The sequence below is a fragment of the Peromyscus maniculatus genome, chromosome X, assembly GCF_049852395.1.
Source record: "Peromyscus maniculatus bairdii isolate BWxNUB_F1_BW_parent chromosome X, HU_Pman_BW_mat_3.1, whole genome shotgun sequence".
Classification (NCBI taxonomy): domain Eukaryota; kingdom Metazoa; phylum Chordata; class Mammalia; order Rodentia; family Cricetidae; genus Peromyscus; species Peromyscus maniculatus.
Genome location: NC_134875.1, coordinates 39,460,975 through 39,471,739, shown reverse-complemented (window position 1 = coordinate 39,471,739; position 10,765 = coordinate 39,460,975). Strand labels below are relative to the sequence as shown.

The following is a 10,765-nucleotide window of genomic DNA, read 5'->3' as shown; positions in this document are numbered from 1 at the left end:
GTTAAAGGTGAATTATTTTTAGATGACTTGAGTAAACCAAGAGATGCAAGAAAAACCAACTTTTGTCTTCAGTTGACCTCAGGCAAACAGGGATTTTAAATCCCTGTTCTGATGCATTAGCTACATGCCTTTGAAGCTGTTTCTGAGTTTCATTCTCCAGTGAGTTGTGGTGCCATCTATGCTCACGTGTGTTCTTTCTGCATTGTTTCCAGAACGTGAGCACGTGAGGAGTCACCATCATGTCCTAGTTAATCTAGCATGGTCTTGATCGTCAGCGTTCTTGGCTTTCTTCTTGGTTGCTTGTCATCCGCCTTGGATTTCGCCTGCATTGCCCTCTTACTCTAGAGCGTGCTCTCTCCCACTCCCTTCCTTGGCCTTACCCACCTCTCCTCCCTCTCCGCTTTCTTTTCACGTCTCTTGGCTCTCTCATCCTCCTGTACTCTACATGGCAAATTGAATTATTATGTCACTCCCTTTCTAACTAATCATAGTTTCTGGGTTTTTTAAAATTCCTCCTCTTCTTCCTCTTCTTTCATTTTTATTTGTTTTTTGAGACAGGTCTATCTAGTCCTAACTATCCTGGAATTCTCTATGTAGAGCAGTAGGCTGGCCTCGAACTCAGAGATCCTCCTGCCTCTGCCTCCTAAGTGCTAGAGTTAAGGGTGTGCACCACCACACCTGGCTTCGACTGACTTCTTTCAGAGTATTTCTGTCTTTCTGGGTGTTTCAACTGCAGATAATCAGGGTATTGCTCTGGGAATATTTCCTGATACCTTTCATACGGTTGCTTAAAGAAAAGGCTAAACTAGTTGCTTACGGACATAACGCTGACACTTGCAGTTACTGTGTAAATGCACTGAAGTTGTAAGTCAGAAAGTGCGTTTGCAAAGGAAGCATCCAGATATGTACAAAGAAGCTAGGCAGAGTGTGTACACCTATAATCACAGCTTTGGCAGGAGGATCATGGGTTCATGGCTTGCCTGAACTATAGGGCCAGTTAGTTCAACTCCAATCTGGAAAACTTCAACCCTGACTGAGAAGAAAAATGTGAGTATAGTTATATTTAGTGAGTAAGTGCTTCCCTAGCATGTGCAAGGCCCTCACTTCAATCCCAGTACTGCACCATTCTCCCTACAATGAGTATCAGAAAATCTCTATGAATAATGTGATTTAGAAAAGAGCAGGTTCTGGAGTCAGATAAACTTGGATTTGGTTCCTTGTTAGCACATTCCTTGGTCAAGTTATTTATCCTTTGTTACCATTTTCCTTGTATGTAATATGGAAATAGCTAATGTAAAATATAAAGATTCAATGATAAATTGTGTGTGTGTGAAACACGAGATCTAGCTAGTAGATGTACTCAGTAAATGTGTATTTTTCATTGCCCTTTTCAAATATCCCTTTAGATCAAACAAAACATTTGCACACACATGCACACACCTTTTGAATGGATAGATTCACGGGCACATACACAATAGAGTGTTTTGTTTTTACTGTTTAGTTAATGCCTCCCTGTGTGGCCCTGCCTATTGTAGACCAGGCGGCCTGGAACTGACAAGAGATCCACCAGCCTCTGCCTCCTGAGTGCTGGGATTAAAGGTGTGCACCATCATGCCCAGCCAACAATAGCATTTCAAGGATTAACATAGGGCTTTTTAAAAAGACCAAACCCAAACCCTTTTTCTTTTAACTATCACCTTCTCATAAAAGAAAGAATATTTTCATAGGAGAAAACAAAGTAGAAACAGCACAGTCTTAGGTACCTACTACAAGTACATACCACAAGTAGCCTATGATCGTGAATAAATCTAGCTTTTGAAAGGAAGTAATTTTGTTCCCCTATTTCCCAGTTTTTCCATGAAAATGTATTGTGTGCTGTGGCAGGCTGAGAACCACCATGCTAGATGAACTGATTGAGTCTTTCATTCATGCTCTTTTGTAGAGTCCTATTGAGTCTTTGTCTTCATCTTTGTCTTGGTTGCCTTAATTGGAATGCAAATATTAACTTCACAGCATAATATTTTTAGACAGTCTTTTATTTGGAGCTGTAGTAAATTGAGCTTGAACCACACAGGTGTCGACTCTAGAATCTCAGATAATGTTGAGCTAGGAATTAGAAATGTTGGTCTTGATGGGTAACACAGAATTCCAGCATTTCCCAAGTTTCTCACACAGAGTCTAATCTGCAAGTACTTTCACCCATGAAGACAGCTATGATCCACTTTGCTGCAAAGTCCTGATATGGGAACTCATGCTTTAAACAGTTAAGACTGGCCCAGGGCACTAAGCTTACTGTTCTCAATTCTTTGCTGCACTAAAGACAAAAGGAAGGGCCTGAAATCCCTTCTCTCATAACAATGGACATCTCTGTAGTCTTCTTAAGAGTTCTCTGCCACTTTTTTATTTAATTTTTTTTTCATTTTACATACATCCACAGTTCCCCCTCCCATCCCTCCTTCTGCTCCCCCTCACAGCCTCCCCCCAACCCACCCCCCATCCACTCCTCCAAAAGGGTAAGGCCTCCCATGGGGAGTCAACACAGCCTGGTACATCCAGTTAAGGCAGGACCAAGCCCCTACCTACCTACATGAAGGCTGAGCAAGGTGTCCCATCATAGGGAATGGGCTCCAGAAAGCCAGCTCATGCACCAGGGGTAGATCCTGATCCCACTGCCAGGAGGCCCCTCATACAGACCAAGCTACACAACTGTCTCCTATATGCAGAGGGCCTAGTCTGGTCCCATGCAGGTTCCACAGCTGTCAGTCTAAAGTTTGAGTTCCTATGAGCTTGGTTCAGTTGTCTCTAGTTTTCCCCATCATGATCTTGACACCCCCCCTTACTCATTTAATCCCTCCTCCCTCTCTTAGACTGGACTCCTGGTGCTCAGCCTGGTGCTTGGCTGTGGATATCTGCATCTGCTTCCATCAGTTACGGAATGAAGGCTCTATGATGATAGTTAGGGCATTCACCAATGTGATTACCGGGGTAGGCCAGTTCAAGCACCCTCTTCACTATTGCTAGTAGTCTAAGGTGGGGTCATTCTTGTGGATTCCTGGGAATTTCCCTAGTTAGTACCCCTTACCCCATAATGTCTCCCTCTATCAAGATATCTTTCATTGCTCTCCCACTCTGTCCCTCCTCCAGCTCGATTGTCCTGTTTCCTCATGTTCCCATCCCCCATCCCCTCCCCTCTGTTTCCCCCCACCATCAGTTTATGCAGGAGATCTCATCTGTTTCCCCTTCCCAGGGCGATCCATGCATCCCTCTTGGGGTCCTCCATGTTACCTAGCTTCTCTGGAGTTGTGGGTTGTAGTCTGGTTATCCTTTTCACAACATAATTTATCATGCCATTTTCCACTAGTCTTCAGATAACCCAATTGGGCAGTAACTTATCCTTTGAAATGTTTACTTAGTATTCACATGCCCATCCCTCAATTTCTGTTTCTAGCTTATAATTTCAAGAATAAGGGCCATGTGTCTCTTCGTTGAAGTGAAAAATTGAATTATCAAAATATTTTCAATTGCTTCAATATGAGGGCATGTTTGAGATTGTTTCCTCATATATTTAGTCTTCTTTTTACTGTTTTATCTCTACTTTGGTTTATTCCTTTTTTTTCCATATTTTCCTGTGTCAGTGTGTACACATGTTTTGGCATGTGTGGGTATCTGTGTGGTGTGGGTGTGCATATAACTCTGTACATGTACACATAAGGCCTGAGGTTGATTTCAAGAATCATATTTGCCAGGCATGGTGGTGCACGCCTTTAATCTCAGCACTTGGGAGGCAGAGGCAAGTGGATCTCTGTGAGTTCAAGACCAGCCTGGTCCACAAAGCGAGTTCCAAAACAGCCAGGGCTGTTACACAGAGAAACCCTGTCTTGAAAAACAAAACAAAACAAAAATCATCTTCAGTTACTCTTCCACCTTATTCTTTGAGGCAGGCTCTCGCACATCAAACCCAGAGCCTACTGATGTGGCTAGTCTTGCTAACTAGCTTGCTCTGGGAAACTCTTGTCTCACCCTTCAGAGGTTGGGATTACAGGCAGGCCACTACATCCACCTAGCAAGTTACATGGCTTTTGGGAGATCCAAACTCCAGTCTTCATGCTTGTATTGCAAGCACTTTAAATATTGAACCATCTCTCCAAGCTGCCTTTTTGGTCTTTCAAGACAGTTTTATGTAGCTTACTGTCTTCATTAGGGTTTCTATTGCTGCACTGAAACACCATGACAAAAAAAAGCAAGTTGGGGAGGAAAGGGTTTACTTGGCTTACACTTCCACATTGCTGTTCATCATCAAAGGAAGTCAGGACAGGAACTTAAGCAGGGTAGAAATCTGGTGGCAGGAACTGCCATAGAGGCCATGAAGGGGTGCTGCTTACTGGCTTGCTCCCCATGACTTGCTCAGCCTACTTTCTTATAGACCCCAGGACCACCAGCCCAGGGATGGCACCACCCACAATGGGCTGGCCGTCATCAATCACTAATTAAGAAAATGCCCTACAGACCCAGTGTTATAGGGGCATTTTCTTAATTGAGGTTCCCTCCTCTCAGATGACTTTAGCTTGTGTCAAGTTGATCTAACACCAACCAGCACACCTGGGTTGGATTCAGACCGTCTATGTAGTAAATGATGGCCTTGAACTCCTGATCCTCTTTTCTCTATTTCTACAGTGTAGTGATTACAGATATGTACCACTACACCTGGCTTCATAGAAAAATTCAAAAGGAAGATTTTGCCACTTGCATTAGTTTCTGACTTCCCACTTTGCTCATTAACTACACAATGTATAGTAAGTTCCTAGTGCAAATAGAAAACTGCTGGGCTGAGACAAAAACAGGCAGATTCCTATGCCGGAAGAGCTCTCTGGAGAGAAGATGGCTGCAAAAACAAGAAGCCTGGAACTGTCTTGTGACTGTTGCCTAGATCTGTCCCCTTCTCTCCCTATTCTGTGTCTTTTACCCTTAGTAAATCCTGGCGGACACTAGGTTATCAAGCCGATCTTTGCTAATCTCAGATAAAGCACTAAGGAAACAATGGTCAAAGAGTTTGTGCATAAGACATAGCTAAGGCACACAAAATGGAGTATTAGCCAAGCTGTCAACATTTCCCTTAGTCTCTGGCCCTTCCCTCTTTCCAGCTGTGAGAACCACTGGCTTCCTGAAGAATGTTGGCCGTCTGCTTTGAGCTAACTCAGTGGTTAATAGCACTAGCTTCCAGTTGTTCCCATCTTTCCATGACTTCTGAAAGCTGGTCCCTTTCTGTTTTGTTTTATTCTCTAGTCTTAGGTCATCTAGTTTCCATTGTTCACCATAGCCACTTTTTTCAATAAATATGTGCACAGGAAATACATTCACACTGTTGTAACAGGGACACTAAGTATTAAGATATGTGTCGCCGGGCGGTGGTGGCACACGCCTTTAATCCCAGCACTCGGGAGGCAGAGGCAAGTGGAACTCTGTGAGTTCGAGGCCAGCCTGGACTACCAAGTGAGTTCCAGGAAAGGCGCAAAGCTACACAGAGAAACCCTGTCTCGGAAAAAAAAGATATGTGTCAAAGGAAAGACTTTACCACAGAGTCCTAATTAAGTCAAGTGCCCTTGTGCCCCTTGTGCGGGTTACCAGAGTAATCCAAGCAGATTTTTTTTGGTACATTCATCTACCCTGCACTATATTATTCTCTTTTTATTTTACAATCACTTTAGATTTATAGAAATATTGCAAAAAAAATAGAGAATTCTCAGAGACATGCTTAGTATGCTAGTATGTGTGAAGCCCCATAGTCTTCAGCCTCATAAAAATATAAAATAATAGCACTGGGGAGATGGCTTAGTGAGTATGAGTTCTTGGTGCTAAAGCATGAGAACCTGAGTCCAGATGCTGTCACCCATGTATAAAGTCGTAGCATGCCACATATGTGCCTACACTGCAGGTCTATAGGGAGCAGGAACAGGAAGATGAATGGGGCTTGCTGGCTGCCGGCCTAGTCCCAGCTTCAGGGAGAAAGTGCCTCAAGGGATAGGCAGAGAGGAGAGCGGGAGAGCAGACATAGTAAGTTACTATGTTAGTCCTTTGGTCTGAACAGTTGCAGAGGTGTGCACTCCTGCATACATGTGCACTCACCACACATACTCATTATACACGCGTGTAATAATGAGAGTAATTAGTGAAATGCAAAGTTCTCTTACACTCCCTACCCAGTCCCCGTTAATGTGTGTCTCATATTATCAGAGTACGTTCATCAAAAGTAAGAAACACCAGCAATACATTATCATTAGGTAAATGTCAGGTTTTATTTGGATTCTACCAGTTTTCTACCATTCTGAGGTCCGGCCTAGATGCCACATTGCATTTATAGATGTCGTGCTTTTTAAATTTTGAAATACTTTTAGATTTTCATAGAAGTTGGAAAGTATACCTGTATCCACCTACACCCATTACCCCTACTGTTAGGCTTACATTAATGTGGTGTATTTTCTTCACAATTAAGAAATTATGAGGGGGCCAGCAAGATGGTTCATTGGATGAAGGCACCTGCCACCAAGCATAATCTGCATTTAATTATTTTGTTAGTGTCCCTCAATTTGGGTCTCATCTGATAATTTTTTCATGATGCAGTTAGGGTTATGGACTTTCACAAGGCAAACCACTGAGGTAAATTACTTTTGGGGGGAGGGGGCAGAGTTTCTCTGTGTAATTTTGGAGCCTGTCCTGGAGCTCGCTCTGTAGACCAAGCTGGCCTGGAACTCACAGAGATCCTCCTGCCTCTGCCTCCCGAGTGCTGGGATTAAAGGCCTGTGCGCCACCACCACTGGGTGGTAAATTACTTTTTATTCTATCACATCGGTTGCTATGACTTAGCACCTGGCTGAGGTAGGTAGTAGCTATCAACCTTGTCTTTTATACACTTAGAACTCTTGGAAGTGCTGTTGCTCATCTTTCTGGCACTATAACAAGTACCCAAGGCAATCAACTTTAAAAAGGAAATGTTTTGTGCAGTCCCTGATAATGGAGCCTGCTGCTTTGGACCTGTGGTGAGGTAGCACTCTGTGGGAAAATCCTGTGGCAGAGTGCGGCAAAACAGGGGCAGAAGAAAGGCCTGGGGCCCCATTAACACCTTCAGTGGCATGCCCACTCCTTAAAAGTTCCACCATAGGGGCTGGAGAGGCAGCTCAAGGCTTAAAAGTGCTTCCCGCTGCCACTGAGCCTGGTGGTGCACGCCTTCAATTGCACACCTTTAATTCCAACACATGGGAGGCAAAGCAATTCAGATCTCCGTGAGTTTGAGGCCAGCTTGGTCTACAAAGTGAATACAAGGACAGTCAGGGCTAAACAGAGAAACCCTGTCTTGAAAAAAAAATGTTTGTAAAGTGCTTACTGCTCTTGCAGATCTGAGTTTAGTTCCCACCACCACCTCAGTTCCGGGGGATCTGATGCCTTCTGGCTTCTATGGGTACCTGCACACATATGCACATAAACTCATGCTGGAATACACACGGACACATAAAAACAAACCTTTTTTCTCGTTTGTTTTTACAAAGTTCCACCATGGACTCTAGGGATTAAGCCTTTAACACATGGGGCTTTGGGGGAAATGTAAGATCCAAGCCATAACAGAAGTGAATCACTTAATCGTTGCCCAATCTCAAGAGTTGGAAGGGTTTTAAGCCTCACTTCCCGTTTTATTTCCACCAAGTTGGCAAACATTTCTTTGCCAATTTTTTCCTACTTTGATGAACCCCCAAACTAACATACGTGGAGTAAAACTGCTTCTTGCTATCCATTTTCTGCACTGTCAACTTTCTCAGCCCTAGAGGTATAACTTGGGGTCCAATTGGTCTATTGGGTCGATTTTTTCCAACAGTTTGTCCCTCAACCTGCCCTGATAAACAGTTCCCTTCTTCAAGTGTGGGACTCACTGCCACCTTGACAACAGGAGATGGGCAGTTTAAATGTGAGGCAATTATACATCAAAACAGAGCTTTAGCAAAGAAAGCCCTGATTTAATAAGGTTTTGTTTTGTTGTTTTTTTAGGGGGAAAAAAAAAAAAGTCATGATCACCCTGAGTTCTACAGTAGTGAGGCCACTAGGTGGAGCCGTTCACTCCAGCATTCTCCTTTGCGGGCTGATTGCTAGTTTCTGCCTCGGGCTCTGAGGTTGATGACTGCTCTGATCTTCAGTGTTCCTGGAGATCAGTGATGCTTGTAAACGGATCTGGAGGTCTGTCTGTCCCATCTAGCATTTCCAAAACTTGATTGATCTCAGGAGCATGACTAGTGGCATTTTGTGAAACCAAATATATGAGACTCGGTGGAAAACAGGTCTCACCCATGAATAAGAACAGGACCTGAGTTCTAATACTACGGTTGAGTGTAACAGTTGGGCAACATGCCCAGGACAAGCCTCGTTTGATCATATTGAATGTTGTTTCAATCTTGATCTTTCAAGACACAAGTGATTCCATTACCTACAATCCGGCCTGGAATATCAGAGAGTTTGCGACAGTCAGATGTGTGCACATTCATTAATGAGAAGTATTGTTTGGGGGCTAGCAGTTAAGAATGCTTACTGCTCTTCCAGAGGACCTGATTCGGTCCCGAAGACCCACATGGCAGTTCACAACAGTCTGTAGCTCTAGCCCCGGAGCATACAACGCCCTCTTCTGGCCTCTGTGGGCACTGCACAGCCATGGTACACAGACATCCATGCAGGCAACACATCAGCACATAAAAAGTAATTTAAAAAATAAAAATAAATTTTAAATGAGTGCATTAGGTACCAAGATAGCCATGTGCTTCTTTCTCTTAAGCTATCAAAGTAGACACAACAAAGATGTGTGTACACTAATCTGTGTATATACACGCTAACCTGTGTGTCTACACACTAATATGTGTATATACACACATCAATGCACATATATAAATATTTCTGAGCATTTCTATTAGAGTTTCTTTGGCACATGAATCGCTGTAGCACCAGCTCCTTGTTTATCTAAAACCTCTTCTAGCGTTGAAAACCTGCTGACACTTAATCAAGTTAGTTACTTGTTTGTTCAGCCTCAACACAGCTTATTCAACAGTTGCAAGATCACCAATTTGTACTCTACTAAGAAACGACTTTGCCACACCAAAGCAGTACCCTTTTTCTCTATTTATATTCCCTTTTAAATACTAGGTTCTATCTGTAGTGTTGGACCCAGACTGGGTTGGTGGTGGTACCTGAGAGCACACCAGACTCGGGGGAAAAAGCATGCTCCACAGGAAGCTGAGGCATGCTGTTTCACAGCCAGGGCTTCCATGTGCGGTTTTCCTCTGATAGGTCCTGGGTACTGTTGCCATGGTGATAGCGGCTGTGCCGTGTCATTATTGATCCACCAATAGTCAGAGAAGCTTTGCAGTCAGGATATTGTTTGGTAGACAGAGTGGTTTCTGATGGACACTAATTCCTTCCACAAAACCTTGAGTTATGAAAAATCTTGCTGGAGGTGAGCCGTTTGCATCTGGGGAGTAAATGTAAAACCAGAAAGTCCCGCACAAGTGAGCCATGGAGTCTCCTAAACCATCACTCAGTGAGAACCTTCCAAGTAAACTATGAAAACAGACTGGGACACTGCCCGACTTGCTCCTTTTCTAATGATGAACTGCAAATTAAAATCTTTTTATTTTGTCGAATAAATAAATATTCATTTTGATTAAACTGCCTGTTCCTCTAACACAGTCCTCGGAATTCAATGATCTACAAAGTCATACTATTTTCACTCAGCAGGACTTAGTAAGTTAAATTCAGATACCTAAGCATTATCCTACTGTCATTTTATAGCACTGAGTTTTTGTTTATTCAGCCAATAGCGAGTGCTTACTCTATGTCAAGACCTTGAACAAATCTACCTGGGGGAAGACACTGCCTAGAACGTGTATTTGCACGAGGAAAGGGCTCTTCTGGGATTTTCCTCCCTTCTGGGCCATGGCTAAAGTGAATGTGGGGGTGGAGGTGGTCTGAAGGTCTGTTTAAATAGGAATCCAGTTCTGTAGTTAAGCATTCATTCCTCCTCGTGAAAAGACAGGAAGGTGAAGCCATTAGAATGGATACTTTAAAAGTTCAGGCTGCAGCACTGCTCACTGTTACACATACTATAGATCTTGATAAGAACAAGTGAGAAAGAGCCTTAGGTTGACTGCGATGACTTTGCTATATTCATTTGCCAGGGCTGCCACAACCAAGTATCAGGTGGCTTACTCCTTGGCTTGCAAGTGAACATGTTTTGTTGTCTCTTTCTGTACGTATGAGCCCCAGGTGTATCTCTGTGTGCAACAATCTCCTCTTTTGATAAGGACACTATTCAACTTGGACTAGGGCCCACCCCGTAACCTCCTTTTAATTTAGTCTCCTCTTTAAGGACTATCTCCAGTCCACAACACTACCCCAAGCAGTCATTGTATTTCAAAAAAAAAAAAAATTTAATGAACAGGCTGTTGCTATATTTCTCAAGCTGGCCTTGAACTCTGCAGCTCAAATGATCCTTTGTCCTAGTCCCCCAGATTTCTGGCCCTTCAAGCATGCTCCACAACACTTGAATTTAAAATAAAATCTTAAAGTGATGAAACTGTAGTAACAATGGTAAGCTGGAAAATTGAAAGTAAAATTAAATAGCCCATGGCTCTTTTTTTGGCTCAGTGTGGAAGGCTGTATATGTAATATATATCTAAATCGGACTATGATGGGACACATTGGCAGCATAGAATGTCAGGGTTTAGGAGGAATTGAT

At 43.1% G+C, this 10,765-nt stretch overlaps 1 non-coding gene across 1 annotated transcript; it reads left to right on the top strand.

The window, feature by feature from the left end:
* The first annotated feature begins 9,178 nt into the window (after positions 1-9,178).
* Positions 9,179-9,456, top strand: LOC121825931 (small Cajal body-specific RNA 13). The gene has a single exon (XR_006068292.1).
* Positions 9,457-10,765: the final 1,309 nt, after the last annotated feature.